Source organism: Sarcophilus harrisii, chromosome 1, assembly GCF_902635505.1.
Source record: "Sarcophilus harrisii chromosome 1, mSarHar1.11, whole genome shotgun sequence".
Taxonomy (NCBI): Eukaryota; Metazoa; Chordata; class Mammalia; order Dasyuromorphia; family Dasyuridae; genus Sarcophilus; species Sarcophilus harrisii.
In genome coordinates this window covers 189818841-189836530 of record NC_045426.1, presented here as the reverse complement: position 1 = coordinate 189836530, position 17690 = coordinate 189818841, and the positions used below count along the sequence as shown (strand labels likewise).

Sequence of the window (17690 nt, the reverse complement as noted above, 5' to 3'; positions counted from 1 at the left end):
TCTTGTCATAGTAAACTTTATGCATTAGCAGTAATTTGGATCAATAATCAAAGTCACTGATCGTGTTTTCAAAACTACACACATGAATGACTTGACCATTATGTGTGCTATGATGAGCAAAATCAGTTTCAAGAAACTCCAACTTTAAATCTCCCAAATCCCAATATGTTTTTCAAAGTTTATAGCAGTGGCCTCCACTTGCAAATCATTTGGGAAAATGCTGCTAGTTGATGTTCTTTTTTTGTATGTATCTATCATTACCCACTAGCCCATCACCTCCCACATCCCATCCCTAAGGAGAAGCCTTATGTTATAACAAATATGTATAGTCTAAGGAAAACAAATCTCCATATTGGTCATGCCAGAAGATGTATATCAGATCCTGCATTTCTGATCCACTAACTCTCTGTGTTGTACTTATTGATTGTCAAATTTACAAGGAAAAGGGAAAAAATTAAGTGTTGTTGGTCCTTCCTGAAATAAGTCATAATTTTTTAATATTTCAAAGTAGCAAGAGCTGTAAGAGTCCTATGCACAAAGTTCAAGGTCAGAAAATTCCAGATAGAAAGATTGAGCTCTACAAATTTATCTTAAAAAAATGAATATTCCTTCTTTCCTCACAGAGAAACAGTATATTATAATAAAATGATTAGTGGAATCGAGGCAAAAAGCTTGGGTTCATGGCCTATTTTTACTCTCTTACTTTGGGATCTTAAGAAAGTTCTTTCACTTCTCTAGTGTTCAGTTTTCTCATTTGTTGTTGTTGTTTGTATTTTCTGCTCTAAGAGGACCAAAATGACAATTGACTCTCAAATAAATTGGATTTAAGTGGAGCAGATTTGCTTGAAGTTGTTTTCAGAGCCCATTGGCAAATAAAATAGAAATGATGGTACTTGAGCCATTTATATAACAGGGTTGTATGATTTTATAAACTTTGTGTACTATGATGTGGTTTAGGGGTCATATTCAACTCTTTGTGACCCCATTTGGAGTTTTCTTGGCAGAAATACTAAAATGGTTTGTATTTCCTTCTCCAGCTCATTTTACAGATGAGGAAACTGAGGCAAACAGAGTTAAGTGACTTGCCCAGGGTCACACTGTGTCTGAGGCTGAAATCTTCCTAATTCCTGGCCCAGTGTTCTCTTCACTACTCCACCTAGATGCCCTTACAAACCATAAAATATAATAATTTACTTGGCAGTTAACATTATTTCCTTCTTTATGTCTGATTCACAATCTTCTTTACTTTTCCAAAACACAATTTAAGCAAGGAGTCCCACTCCTTTCAAAAAGAGTCAAGTTTGGTTATATCCACCATGATTATTAACCTAATCAAGAAGAAATCCATTCTCTTCACTAATAAAAGCAAATGAGCAGTTATACTATATTCTAACTCTATCTTCTTTCTAAACAGCTTTTTAGGTAATTTTCGTCAATTGTTGTTGTTTGTCCTTCATTCTCCAAGACATCCATGACATCAAGGAGTGATGGCATGACATGCAAATAAATTGAATTTAAATAAGGAAGCACTGTGCAAAATTACCTGCTTACTTTCTTTTCCAGAGCCATCTGGGTCCAGTGGCCAGATATAGATAGATCAGGAGGACTTGAGAAGGGTCTGGATGCAATAGGAGATCTCAGCATTTTTAAGCTTAGGTCTTTAACCTTAGGCAACTACCATTTCAGTGATTAAGACTAGGTAAGAAATGAGGCAAATAATGGACTAGTCAAAAAATTTGTTTCTGTTTTGGCCACAAACTCTGAGAGTCTTCCCCTCCCAGATTGAATTCTTGTCTATAGTCATGGTATGGACCTGGACATTCAATCCAACTATTACCCCCTCCCAAAAAAGGGAAGCAATACAGTAGTGGAAGAAGCTTGTGACTTAGACACAGAGGCTTGTGGTTCCTCACATCAGTCACTAATTTATCTGGACCTCAGTTTCCCCACATGTAAAATAAGGGTTTGGGGAATAAATTACCTCCAAGATCCTTCCTAACTTTAGGTCTTGGACAATGCAGAATCATTTGTTATCCAAAAAATTACCATTTTTAAAGAGGAAAGTAAAAATTCAAGTAGATATTTATTCTCTCACTTCTTAGATATATTTTCTCCTTGCTTATCTTCTAATTAAGGATTCATCTTACATGTTCCTTCCTTGGAGACACTCCTTCATTTCTATGAATATATGTATAAAATTTCATCCATTCAGTCCAATCTTCCTTTTTTATCTATATTTGTTGTCTACTTTTTTATAAGTAGAAAAGTATGTAAATATGTTTGCATGAACACACATGTTTGTAAGGAAAAGGAAAAGAGCTGACCGTTAATGTTTCCAGCTATTTAAGTAAAGCTTGTCCATATTTCAGTTTGCACCTGGAATCTGGAAGCACCACGTTGACACTTTGAGAATCAGCATGATTTTAGGGACCTATTTGGCAATCTGGTGAAGATGGACTTCTCAAAATGATGTTTTAAAATACATAATATGTGTAAGACTACAAAAGAAACCACTTAAACTGAAGTAAAAATGTAAAATTTTTCCCCATGAAAGTTTACAAATCTCTGGAAATCTATCCACAGAGCCAAGTCCTGCCCCTGATACATCCTGGTCATGTGATCCCTTATAAGCAACTCATTCTAACTTCTTAAAGCTCTTTCTATTTCTCTAAGACTAGAGTTGTGGAATAAGTGCTAGCCTGCATTAATAGGTGAAATTTCCTCACTTAGGAGTTCCCTATATCCAAGAAGTCATAAGTAGAGTCCCCATCCCTAGCTTTGAATATTCAAGAACCTAGTAAATACCCTCCTTACCCTACTCAATAGAATCTATGCTCTTAATTTTTCAAAGAGTTTTAACATAAGAGAAGGAAAACGATATATAATTATCCCTTCCACATTATTACTTTTCCCATTACAGATTGGCAGAAGAGACCACATGGGAATTTGGGGGGAGTTTTGGGGGAAACTGTATATGATACAGAAAAATACTATTTCAAATTTTATAATAAGGTACTGTAAATAGACCATGAAAGAAAAAGAGAAAATCCAGATTTCTCTGGTATGAAAGAAGGGCCAGAATATTTTACACAGATTTTCCAGATCAAAAGGGCAAAATGCCCCTAACCCTTGCAATATAGAAGGAGTAACTGTCCATTAAAGATGTCACTTTTTAACAGGAAAAAAAACCATAAAGAGTAAAGATACTTTTAAAGACCCATATATTAATTCTTTGAAAGAGATAATTTGTGATTTAGGTAAGAGATCACTCAAAAAGAGATTTTGCACCATAAGACACACTTACAGGTGCTACTTCTAGCTAACTCATGGCCTCATGACTAGTCCACCTTACTAATGTGGGCACAGAGTTTTGTATAGTGGGTGGGAATGGCAAAAGTTTTCATAAGATCTTTGTGGAAACTTATTGTCCTTGCTTTGGAAAGGTGACAATTAAATTAAATTTATTTAATTAATTAAAAGAGCAAAAGTAGAAACCAAATGATAGAATTTTGTCAGCCCAGGGAAGTGTCCCTAAATGAGAACTATTATTAGGAAACTAATAACTTCAATAGTTTTGTAATCAGAATGCATGAGGTGTGTTTTTTTCACTAGGAAATAACTATTTCCCAATTTAAAGTTCTGTAACACTTGTACGTATGCATGGTGTTTGTTTATCACTTAACAAACTAAATCACATCTGTAACTATCCCATCTGTTACTTGTTTCTGTATGGATTCCAAAATAAAGAGGCAGAGATTTCTGCTCCTCCATAGTGGGCATTGTCAGCCATTCTCAAAGTATGACCCATGGCCCTTTGGGGGACCATTCTTTCAGGGAGTCTATGAGTTCAAAACAATTTTCATATTAACATTAAAATGTTATCTGTCTACTGCAATATTGCCCCTTTTTCAGCTACATATCTGTGTGAGGCTGGGCATTACATTTCAGCTAAAATAATGTATCACAACAGATTGAAAGCAGAAATAGTTATGAGAATCAGGTGTCTTCTATTAAACCAACCATTAAAGAGATTTTCAAAAATATATAAAAGAATGCCACTCTTTTCACTAATTATTTTTGGGAAAATATAATTATTTTTCATAAAAATACATATTTTATGTTTAAAGTAATGAATTTATTATTGTATTTTAAATCAATTAATAAATATTCTAAAACTTTCCATTTAATTTCTAATATAGCAAATATTAATAAATTTAATCTACCTAAATAAAAAGTTCTTTGGGACTTAATAATTTTTAAAAATGTAAAGAGGTCCTGAAACCAAAAAGTCTGATAACTGCTATTAAAAGTGAAGCCAAGTTTCCCCTTGAAGCTTTCCACCATTGCTTCATTATTTAAGTCATTAGTGGTAGGGAATTTATAAATAGTATTGTCATATACTCCCTAAGGTCTTTAAAAAAAAGTCTGGCTGCCATCCCATAAGTTTTGATAATCTTTTCCATTTCCAACTGAATCTACACTATCATCAACCTCACCTTCTGAAAGAGGCTTTTCCCAATCTTCTTCCACTTCCAAACTTCAATGAAAATAGAAAACTACCTCCCATTTCCACTGTAGATATTTTTTATGTACATAGTTGTATTAATGCTGTCTCTTCCCTTTATTCTTTGAGCTCCTTGAGATTAAGTTTTTGCCCTTTTTTTGTATCCCCACTGTTTAGCACAATGCCTGGCACATAGTAGATAAATAAATGTTTGTAAACTGATTGACTGGATGGTGTTATTTCAATTCAATTCAATAAACATTTAAAAGTGCCTACTATGTGTCAGACCCGTGCTAAATACTAGTTATGCAAATAAGAAAAAGAAAGTCCCTGTCCTCAAGGAGCTTGCAAATGAATAGAGGTAATAGGCATGTAAGTATTTATTGATTTATTTCCTACTTTACTGGGTAAATTTATAAAGGTTTTTTCATGGCAAAGATCATTTTTGTCAGTGTGTTGGAAAACAAAGTTCAAATAACAATGTAAAGGAAAACAATAGTAATTACTTCAGAACTCTGGTAAATGAAATGGCCAAGTCATTCAATCAACAAGCTTTTGTTAAGTACTTAATATTTACCAAGCTCGATGCTAATTCTTGGATTACAAATACAAGAGAAATAGTCCTTGTCACACTCTACTAGAGCCATAAACACATTCTTAGATCATTCTATGTTATTGGGCAAGTCATTTTAACTTTTGGCTGCTTCAATTCTCCATTTACAAAATAGGATTAAAAATAGCACCTACTCACCATGCAGTGGTAAGGATAAAAAGAGATACTACTTGCAAAAGCACTTTGCAAACCTCAAAATCCTCCATAAATGCTAGTTATTATTATGTAAGTAAATATAGGCTTAGTCTAAGGAAATATAGGAATGATAGGAATTCTAAGCAGAGCAGTCTATTATTGTATCCTTCCCGATAGTAATGGTAATGTTAATTTGATATCACCCCACAGAAAGAGATGAAAGTTAAAGTGGTTCTCACAAAGGGGCAGAGCAATTGTCAAAAATTGACTCTGGTGCGTAATTTGGAATGAGGTTTGCCATTTCAGACATCACCAATATATTGGTTCCTTTTGCTAATTCTTTATGTTTTAAGGGAGAGTCTAAATTGTATGTTTTAAGAGAGAGTCTGAGTCTCCTGTGGGCAGGGAATATATATTTTTTGCCTTTCCTTGTAAGCCCATTGCTTACCACATATAGAAAGATATAACCTGAAACATATAGTAGGTACTTCCTTATATATGCTTGTTGATTTGACTTATCTCTGGTAGGGAAGGAGGAAATCACTGAGACATAACAATAATGTAAAAAAGAAAAGAAAACATTAATAAGAAATTTCAAAAGAATACAAAAATGAATAATGTTTTCATAGATTTATACCATAATCCATAAGATAGATACACACACACACACACACATATATATATGTATGTATATATATGCATATAAATAAGGTATAAGGACCATAATCCTTTTTCTGTATTTCATGGAGGCCCAGAACTCAAAAGAAAAAAATAGGTTTGCTTATTTTTTTTTAAAGTTAATTCAACAAACATTAAGTGTCTTCTATGTTCAAGGAATGATGCTGTGTTTTGAGGATTATTTCCTCCCCCCAAAAAAAAATTTAACAAAGGTCTGTGATCAATGACCTTAACATCTAATATGTAATGAAAGAGGTATCAGGAATCAGAGTAATGACTGATAGGAGGGAGAGCAGTAGAAGTTCAGAAAAAGGTCCTAGAAAAGAGCTTCAAGATAGCTGAGGGAGGAAAAAAATCAATTCTTTTATCTGGAAGAGACATTAGGGACTTCTTCCCAGAGGAAACAGCCCCTCAGTTGAACTTTAAAGGAAAAGGAGAAACCTCAGTAGACATTGATGGAAATCCCTTCCAAAACCTGGAAGAGGCTATCAACAAATGAATGGAGATGAGAAAAAGGTAAGACCAGAGAAGAGGAAGGATAATGTTTTCTATGACTACAATTTAGAGGACACAAATATAGTATGAGATGGTACTGGAAAAGTTAATTGGAGACAGAACTTAGAGTATATCAAATGCCAGTATCAAGAGTTTACATTTTATTCAATAGTCATTGAGAAGTCACTGAAGTTTTTTATTTTCATTTTGCTTGATTTACATGATGAGAAGAGTCCTGTGGGAAAACATCTGGCAATAGTATGAGGGATACAGTAAAGTGGAAGTCAACATACTAGTTAGATGGGGATTGCACAGTGTAAGAGAAAAGAGACGAGAGGTTGAAGTAAAATGGTTGCAGCAAATATGGACAGGAAGAGAGAGATTCAGTCAACAAAGTATATAAAGGTTCTCTTGCAAAAGTAGTCTTCTCCCACAATTTAAAGCTTCTTGGCTTTTGAGTTTTGCAGAAATATGATAAATACATTCTGTCTTGCAGCTCATGCTCACAGCCATAAGTGACTGGAAAGGGAAACCTTTCTAGACATGTTATAATCAAACCTTCATTTTGGGCTTTGTGAGAACACGAAAACAGATGCAACAAGAACTTAAAGGATAAAATATTCTACAGAAAACTACTATTTTTCCAGAACCTATGAGCTTATTTCTACCATACTTTATTTAAGATCTGGCATATGAGAAAGGGAAAGGTAAACTCCCATCACTGTGCCAGACCAGGAGAGAGGGACTAATTTTAATAAATCAGGATGAAACATGAAAATGTCAACTTAATCAAGCATTTAAATTTTATTAATCAAGCCTAATTTTTATGAGTGCAAATAATCACTGAAGCTGGACAAATTTGTTCTAGATTGCATCAGAAACATAATTTTAATATTTAATGGGCTGATGAATTTAAATGGAGAATTATCTTTATGAAACATGTTCTTCATAATTTGCTATTAAATGAGAAATAAAAAATATCAACATAAATCTTACATAAAGGTTATTTAACTAAATGTTGGTACTATAAATATTATAAATGCATTATGTCCCAATTTAGCACAGTACACTACATAAAGAAGAAATGGCAAGTTGGCTAGCTAGTCTTTTCCTGGACTGGAGAGAGCTGCGTTCTGTAAAGGGGAAATTCAATGCAACTGTTAAACAGGTTTTGCTTGAAGTTTCATTATAATCATTTTCATTCTAGCTTTTATACTGGTATCCAACACAAAAATTCACTCTAGTCACGGTGTGACATTGTGAGTCTAAACTTTGCAGTATCTCTTTTAGGGGTTAGGCATGTTTTTTTAAACAAAGAAAATCATAATCTTTTCCATTTATTATCCCTAGGAAAAAGGGTTTGAGGGAAGAACAGAAGTCTTCCGGTTGCATAATTTTTTGACATTCAAAACATACTCCATTTTTAAAGTTAAAATTTTTACAAAATGTTCTCATGATGCCTCAAAATATTCTAGGCCAAAAAAAAAATTATTGTCAGAAAATTTTCTCACAGCAATTTTTTCCCTTCATAAACTTTTTAAGGATTGGTTTAAAAAAAAAAAAAAGAATTTTTAAAGTTCTTAATGCAGCCTAACAAATTGGTGCAGTACTGTACTGTAACATTAATTTCTCAACAAAGATAAATGTTCTATTGTTTTCAAATCAACTCTTGAAGGCCCAAACTATACAAAAAAGAGTATGGTGGTTTTAAGTGTTTTCCATCTAAAATGTAAGCAAAACTGATACATTTTTCCTAAAGAAAACTTTTTGTCTATCAAGTTTCCAATAGTTAGAAATATTTCTGATCTGATCATAAAATATATAAAGACACATACCTCAGAAAATGTTTTAGAGAAGGCTTATGTCCAAAGGCTTATCATACCTGTCTAAAAGGGTTTTTTTTTAAATATACAGATAAAGTAATCACTGGCATAATTTAGAAATTAAATAATCTTAAAACTGTTCATTTTAAACCACATAAAATCATGCCATAAAGTCACAATTGGTAAATGTAATTTTCATCCTTGCTTAAAATACTTTGCCTCGAGGTGGTTGTTTTCAGTTTTATTTAAATGAAATATGCTATTAATTTAGCAAAAATATCTTGTCAGCAAAAATTATTAAACTTGGTTAGATAAAAGAGGTCAATGCTTGATATAAGCATCTTTTAATTCTATTAGAAAACCCTAAGTTTTAATTTTTCTGATTAGCAACATAATGTAGCTCTAAGAAAGCATTACTATTATAAAAATTTATTGTATATGGGGCGTAAATATAATGTTTTAACTTTTTTTTCCTACTAAACTCAATTAAAATAAAAACACAGTTATCTTGAAGCCAGCAACATTAGAATTTTGCCTGGAAGCAAAAAAATAAAATAAAATAAATACAATACAGTATCATGCCTTTAGATGGAGACATAGTTCAAATAAACGCAAGTATCCTGTTCACAGAGCTTTGTGTAAATATAAGGGAGATTATTTAGGAGCAATGAGGATGGATTATGAAAAGAAATACATTTAAGATGTTTATACTTATTATATAATTTTTATTAGTTATTATTTAGCCTATATTTAACTGCTGAGGTGCTTGGTTTTTCCTGTATTAAGCTGACACTTAAAGAAAAAAGGTTCTGTACTGGTGGCCAATAAACTAAATTTACTGTCCTGGCACCTTTCAGCAAAGCATATTATTCTGCATATAAGAATTCTGTTGTTGATGATTCAGAGTACCAGGCTGCATGTAATCAGTGGCACGCATCAAAAGGCATCTGATAGCCACATTAAAGCCACATTTCCTATTAAGAATCAGACTAAATTACAACTTGAGCATTTCCCAGAATGAGCCAAGGAAATGCATTCTGCAAGAAGAAATAATTGTATTTGAGTGTCTCTGTAAAAATCAGAAAGTCTTTTAGCAGTAAAGTATTAATGCTTTTGTTTTTTTTGTTTTTTTTTTTTTCATCTGCCTTCTTTGTACTGCAATATATTCCGTCTTACTGGCAAGCCTATCACACTAATTATTATTACATCTAGTGGTTCAGTTATCTTGATGACTACTGTAGCTGAAATGCTCCAAGGTCAAATCCTTAATAGTGTGAATCAAACTAAGCGGCCATCATCCATGCAGTTGTTTTTGAGAGATAACACATGAGAACTTACATTGCAGACCTGTTTATGATTCTTATTTTTATTGTAAATGTGGTGTGAATTTCGTGCATAGTTTAATTGAACTATTCATTTCACCAGAGTTCCTGCTCAAAAGTCTGATAAGAAGCAGGTGTCCTGATGGGGAAATGACCAAATAAACAGTTATAACAGGCTTATTGACTAGGAAAGTCTTCGGCTTGACCCTAGGTACTTTCAAGTGACCTGAAATAGTCTGAGTGGTTTAATGCATCCTCTCAATCCATACACATTCAATAATTTTATATTACATTTACACGCAAGTATAGTAAATCCATTGACATACAAATGCATGTTGTGGTTAAGCTATGTGCAGACAGTGAACTAAATGAACTCCAGGCTATGCTGAAGAATGTCACTCTTAACAAAATCCCTTCACATATGAACAGTGAACATATTTATTTAATTTATAATATTTCCAAATATTACATCTATCTGTATTTAAATAGTCTATATTTACCACATAGAAAATCTCTTTCCTGTGAAAGTTTTTCTTTGATTAGATAAAAAAAACAAATGAAATTTTTTAAAAATGGAAAGTGATTTCATTTTTCCTTAAGATTTCATTTCTTTATATTCTCTACCAAAATGAAATAATTTGAATTGCATATGTATTCACTAAGAACATAGCAGAATACCTTTTTAATATATGGATTATTTCTGCAGGAAAAGGTGAGATAGACAGCAAGAGAGACAGACAAGAGAGAGAGAGACTCATAGTTTCCAGCTCCACCCCCTCAGTCCACATTCCATGTTTGTAGTGTCATGGTTGAACTAGAATGAATACCCTTTTTCCTAAGATATCCAAAATGGAATGATCTTAAGAAGCAATTCCCTTTTACACTTTTCACTTAAAGAATGCAAATTTAGAAGAGGACTTTCTCCCTAAGAAAAATGATAACAGAAAGAGTTTTAAAGATTATTCATAGATCTTATGACTCCATTTTGTCTCAGTTTAAATTAAAAAAAAACATATATATATATGTGTGTGTGTGTGTGTTTCTAAAGTAATATCAAGGAGCTGGAATCAGTCTCTTGCCTTGATAATAAAGGTTACTTTTATCTACCTTCTTTAGTTTTTTTTCTATCTCATTCATTCCTACAGCTCTCCTCTTCACAAATATCATCTTTTTCTTCTCATGGAATGCTACTGAAGAAATTGTCAAATTTTTTATTTGAGTTGTCAACTTCATTTCTCAGGCTTTCCATTAACATTAAGTTTCATTCTCTTGAAAAATAGGAAGCACTGGCTAAACTGCAATAGCATAAAAATGACTACTAACACAGGATGCTCCAGTACAGGTCACAGGCTATATTTCTAGATGCAAACTGGTTCAGTTTTAAGGAACCTTTTCATTTGTTGTCAGAAGTTCTGCTACACACATTTTTTTTTTTTTTTTTGACAAGCAGCTATTTTTACACAAATGTTAAGAACAAAATAAAAAAAGAAATATTTTGCTTTAATTTTATATGTTCTCTGCCTACTATTTGACCATAATATAACTGCCATGCCACATTTGAGGCCTTCTACGTGTGTTTTTTTAAATGTCATCTGTATTAGTATTACATTCAAGGAATAGTTCCAAGAATCAGTTTCTTTCAAGACCTTCTTCCACTGTGTGGCATATAAGTCTGTGACAAGTGACATTACAGAAGGTCATGTCACTTTTAACTGCTTGCATTAGATCTTTCTGATTTCCCTGGTGCCCTTCCTTTGTTTGATTAATGCTACTTGATTTCAAGCAAGGTATCAGGAAGCATAATTTTGAGAGAAAATTCGAGAGTGTTCTAAGACTATTTCCTCCTAAAAACTTTCATAAATTTATTTAACACAATGTATCATTCCTTTTTTCATTCCACTTTGATTGGGAAATAGCATTCTTCCTTCAAAAGACTTTTTTGTAGTATCATTGCTGGCAAAGGCTTGATCAAACCTAACTAAAACCAAACTAGGTATGTAGTGATTACTGCAAATTTATTTATAGAGGAAAGTCTTGGAATTTGAGAATGACAATCCCTTTCTATTTGTTTTTCTTAGCAAACTATTTAAATCAAGTTCTCTACTTGTAAATGGCATAGGCTATTTGAATTCTCGAGATAAGATTACAGTTTTGTACAATTTTTAAATATAGTGGTTATTCAATGATCTATTTGAAAGAACTCAGCTTGTCTAAGTTCTGACTTAGTCCAGGTTTTGGAGTCTGTAGGAAATTAGTAAGAACTCTTGACCTGTTTTTAAGATACCAGAAAAAGCTAGACATTCATTATCAATAGCCATCCTTAAGTCTCTAAATATTTAAAATTTTGGACAAGCAGCCCTAATGCTATTCAGAAATTTGAACATTCTGCTTGTCTTGAAGAAGTAAAGGGGAGAGAGAGTTAGTATTATGGTTAATTGTAAAAACTATTATTGAATCTTCTTTTCAAAGCACTTCAAACTTTACCTGCACTAAAGTGACTCCCCAGGAGAATATGTATACCTCCCCTTGGAATTCGTAAAGCACCTTTATGCTCCAAGGGCATACAGATCAAACAGGTTGATGATATCTGCAGTGAGGCTATTGTAAAGGTAACTGCAGGGTGTCATCTGCCTTAAAAATCCCTATTTTTAGGGGTTTATACTTGGCTTTAAAAACTCTTTGGAGAGCTGAAACTCCACACAAAGGCAGTCTCCCTAAGACAACACTTTTCTGCCAAATTTAAAAATAAATTGTTGTATTGGGTGGTTCTAGCTGCCCATTTGTGGAGCAATTGTGCGTATCCAATTACACGTTTGTGCAGTGTGGGAACAGTTTGAGTTTTGCAAATGAAGAGGCCCATTCTCTAGGCCTTCTTTGTGCAATTCTTGCACATCAGGCTCACAGCTGGTTTGCAGAAAGTGTGAGGTAGAATGCTTGTTGCTTTTACGGACTAATAATGTTTTGGCATTTTGAAAATTAAATTGGCACAAGTGGAGACGACAAACTCTTAAGATAGTGGTTCAGTAATTGTGTTTTAGATTTCCTGACAAACATTTGAAAGCCTCTTGAAGATTTGCCTTACTTTATCTCCTTTATAATAGGTTTAAATCTCCCTGGTAGAACATTTTGATCCTGTTAGGTGATTGATAGGAGCTTTACCAGTGGTTTTATTTATTTGCTTTTTTTAGTTACAGGCTAAATAGGTAGATGTACAACCATTTTTTGTTATACTTTTATTAATAGTTTGTTAATATAGTACTTTCATTTATCCCATTAGTAAATAGTATATTGTCCATTTTGCTTAGCTTGGTATTTCTGGCCTCTCATTTTGGATATCCTCATAGTCAGTGTTTTAGATATTTACTGCTTTTGAGGGGGAAATGAAAGCATTGTATACTCCAAGGTTTGCAGAGGGTATTTTCTTTTCCGAAAGAGTGGTAGGGGAGAAGACACTACATCTTGGAGGATTATAAGAGTTTGATTCATAGGTGCTGCTGATCTTGGCAGGGAGCATTGTACTATCTTTTCAGACTTTTTGGATAGGTTTTATCTTTACTGTTGTCTGATTTGGGATGCAAATAGTGCATCCATCCATTACAAATGGTTAATGTCATTTTTCATATATATGTTTATATCTATTTGAACATTCACAAAGATCAAAAGATACTGTGAAAGGTAATCTTAGCCTTGATGTGTCATTTTCATATTTAATTTCTACTAGAAGTAGTAGCACCTGTGTATATATAGATCTCACAGCAAAGTTATCAAACATGTGGCCCGCAGGCTACATGTGGCCTGCACCCTTCTCTGGTGGACTTAAACCAAATTAAAATGTAATTGGAAAATATTTAACAAAATAAACAAAAATATTTTTTTAAAAAACCACAGATAATATTACATTTTAAAAACTAAGTCAATATGCAGTCCACAGGGTTTGGTAGCTCCAATTTATATTTTGATTTGACACCACTCATAACACCTAACCCAGCCCCTTTCACATGATAGGTAACCACAAATACTTATTGAATGAAGAGAGAGAATCATGGATAATGTAGCTAAAGGGAATGTTCAAAGCTACTTCCTGCTCTGTAACCTGGAACTCATAGTCACCATCTCTGGGCTTATTTGGATTATACTGATGTAAAGGATTTATTTAAAAGATACTATCTTACTTGTAGAATCTTTGAATATACCTCATGACTGAGTTTCCATAAATATAACAGAGTCCCTAGTTCCTATCTAAGCACTGAAGATAATAGTGATATCGGATATAGGACAGCCTTTATTTCACTAAATAGAAAAAAAATCAAGAGATCATAAACAAATCTAGAAAACTTATAAATAGGCCATAAACAATCAATACAGTTCTCACTCTCTAAGTGGTAGAATTTTCCCACTGGATCAAGTCTCCTTCAGATATGATCTTGTTATTTGAATTTCAGTTGGAAGAAAAATGAGCTTGGGGTGACTGATAATAAGGCACCACTCCCTCCCCCATCATTCTAGGGCACATTATTCTTTCCCACAGGGACATATGTAATATCCCTTAAATAACCTTTTTACAAGTTCTCTGATTAATTTTATCTACTTACTAGGCTTTGGATACAACTTTTGGGATATCTTTAATGATTCTAGCATACTAGTATTCCTTTCTAGTGAATTTCTATCCCCTAATAGAAGCTTCCTTCTCTATAAGGTGAAGAGTATTGGGTTAGCTAGATGGCTTTCTGCTTATAGTCTCCTCTAGTACTTAGACCTTATGGATATTAAAAGTGTGGTCCATATTCATGTAGCTTGGAACTATGTCCTACAATTTTTTTAAACTAGTTAAATCTTTGAATAAAAATCTGACTGAGGATTTGTGATGTCATTGCAATTTAATAGCTCACATTAATACTGTGCTTTAAAGTGTGTTAAAGCATTTTACCTTTTTGTGGTTCAGTAATTTTTAATTATTCTGACACTTCATGATCTCACTTGGGGTTTTTCCTGGAATGGTTTGCCATTTCCTTCTCCAACTTATTTTACATAGGAGGAAACTGGGTTAAGTGACTTATCCAGAGTTAATAAGTTTTCTAAGTTCAGATTTGGACTTAGAAAATGAGCCTTCCTGACTCCAGGTTCTGTTTTCTATCCACTGTGCCACCTGGCTGCCCAGAGAGTCTATGCAGATGAAGAAACTGAGTCTCAGACAAGTAAACTACATTGTCTTGCTCAGTTATGAAGTTTAGACTCAAATCCTCCTTATTCTCAATGTAGAACTGATGCCTTCCAGCCTTGCAAAAAGGAGCAATTTGAGAAGCATTGTAAGCTTTGTCTCTGTGTGAGTGTTTGACCTAAATCTGCCTTTGCTGTTGTTATGGGATAGCTAGTGTTAAAGAGGCTAGGAACCGCTAATAATACTCTGAGCTGGCTAAGGTTATAGTAGTATGCTGGTAAATATTTAACATTTTTGTATGCAAGACATAATTTGAAGTTTAAACTGCATTAATAATATTTTTCCATCAATTTTTAAAGTTTAAACTTTTTAAAATTTTAAAGTTTATAAGTTTAAACCAAAGTATAAATCAAGCCCTGATTTATAACATCCAGTTTTCATGGCATAAATGATATTAATAAAAATTTAACAGTGGCTCTTCTGAACAAACCAGAGCTAAGCCAAACACATCCCTGGTCAAGAATATAAGACTACGCTTCAAAATAGGTAAAGTCTTGTTGTATGTAAGTCAGTTGGAGTTCACACCTAGAATCTGTAACCTAGAAAAATGGAATCTTAGAGTTGAAAGGGACTTTAGAGGTAATCTATTACACACCCATCTTTTTAAAAAATATTTCAATGAGTTAGAAGCACTTTTGAATAGTATGCATGTTTCCTAGGTTCCAAGGCACTGAAGTACATTTTAAAATATTTTTATGTATTGCCCTATTTATAGGAGAGGCAAATGTTCACTTCTGTTAGTATGCGAGATTTGTATGTTGTAAAACTGTATTATCTAGCATTTTAAACAACTACTAATTCAAAAAAACTTTTACTAACTATTAAGTTAACTATCTAGCTCTTTTGACCATTACTAGAAATTTATATCCCCAGGGGTACCATGTGCATGTAAAGCAAGCAATGTCAAATATACTTATATGTTTTAAAGGTGACAGGAGTCTTTTGGAGGAAGATTTAAAGATAATTCATAACTGCATACTATCTAATAATTTGTCACAGAAGAAAAAGCAGTCAGCTTAGTGGAATTCAGGTTGTACTCCTCACATACTGATTGTGTGATCCTGGACAAATCATATAATGTCTCAGGGATCTAGGCAATTCATTAAGATCTAAGATCCAGAGTAACTGTCAATTTGCACTGATATAGATATTCTTCATAGGGACTTCCCTACGTATATGAAATCATAAATCTGTATCAGAAACTTAAAAAATAAATACAAAATTAAGGTTGATATATGTGGTTAGATTTTATATGTAAGGAGCCATTTCTTACATCTGAAGTCATTTGTCTATGTAAACATATATATGGGTTTATGAACAGAACCACAAGGCGATAATAAAAACAACAATAATAGCTGGCATTTATTTAAAGTTTACAAAGTATTTTATAAATAAATATAAATATATAAATAAATTTTGGCAGTAAACATAGGAGGGAGATAATATTCTTCTTATTTGCAAATGAGGAAACCAAGGCAGACAGAGGTTAAGTGACTTGTCCAAAGTCCCAAAATTAGTCATTGTGTGAAGCAAGATTTTAATTCAATTTTCTTGATTCTACACCCATCACTCTATCCATTGTATCACCTAGTACTGGAAAAAAAGTGTGGATAACTCAGATCATGGGCAATGATGTATAAGGGAGAATGATATGAATAACTCCCAGATAGAAAATTTTTAAAAAATTATTAAAGTTGATTTTAAAATGCATTATCTTTATTCAGAAAATTTGTTTTCATAATTTTTAAAATTAATTTACATCCTTATGCCATTCACCAAACAACAATAGAAAGAAGTCTATGAATGTGCTAAGTCTGGAAATAAAAACTTATCTCAGAAAATAGACAAAGTGAATGATCCACAATATACATATATAGACTAAAGAGTTAAATGACATGACCTGACAGTTGTCTTCAGACTACAACCCGTTTGAATTTGATTCTATTGAACGATGCCCTGAAGAAGAAAAGCATCATTTTTGTCCTAGCATAGGGATTTGTAGAATAGAGCATAAGAAATGTTAAGCTAACATTTATATAACGCCTATTCCATGACAAGCACTGTGGTAAGTGCTTTGCAATTACTATCTCATTTGATTCTCACAACAAAACCAGGAGAGAGCTGCTATTAGCCCCATTTTACAAATGAGGAAATTGCCCTGGGTCACAAAGTTAATGAATGTCTGAAGCAGGAGTTGAACTCAAGTCTTCCTAATTCTGGAACCAGGAAATGACCTGATACAGTCTCATTTTACAGATGAGGATCTTAGTCTCATTGAAATAAAGTGACTCGGCAAGCCATACTCCTTGTTATGGGCAGAACAGCATCTGTGCCCAGTTTCCCATCTCCTGGTCAAATTCTCTTCCCTTTATATCAATACTTTTGATGAATAAGAAATTTAGCCTGACATAGTCATTTGCATCTTTAGTAAGTTTGTCCTAAATCTAAAGTGCTTGAACAATATAAATAACAAGAGAGCTTGAAAAAAAGTATTCTAATAAGTACCTAAACAGAATATGGATATAGGTGATATACAGATTATATGCAAATACATATAAATATATAAGCATATCTATAGATATATAGCCCCCCCCAAATTTTGGAATGTATGTTTATGTGTATACATTTATGTATGTCAATATATAGAGACATATATATATATATACACACAAATATGCATTTATATCTGTATATATAGTATGTATATCTACATACATGTGTGTTTGTGTATATATTTATGTATTTATATATTATCTGCATTAAGATTTGGGGAACAACCTGTGAATCAATCCTGTCATAGAATATGCCATGTAGATATATAGATATAAACATATTTTCCTAGTATTTCTAGATAGTGTAGATCAATTAAAAATAAAGCATTGTCCAAATCTCAATCTCTAGA

General features: G+C 33.0%; 1 protein-coding gene across 10 annotated transcripts in view; it reads left to right on the top strand.

Moving 5' to 3' along the window:
- Positions 1-17690, top strand: part of MCTP1 (multiple C2 and transmembrane domain containing 1) — a 679042-nt gene that overhangs the window by 570904 nt on the left and 90448 nt on the right. The window lies entirely within an intron of this gene.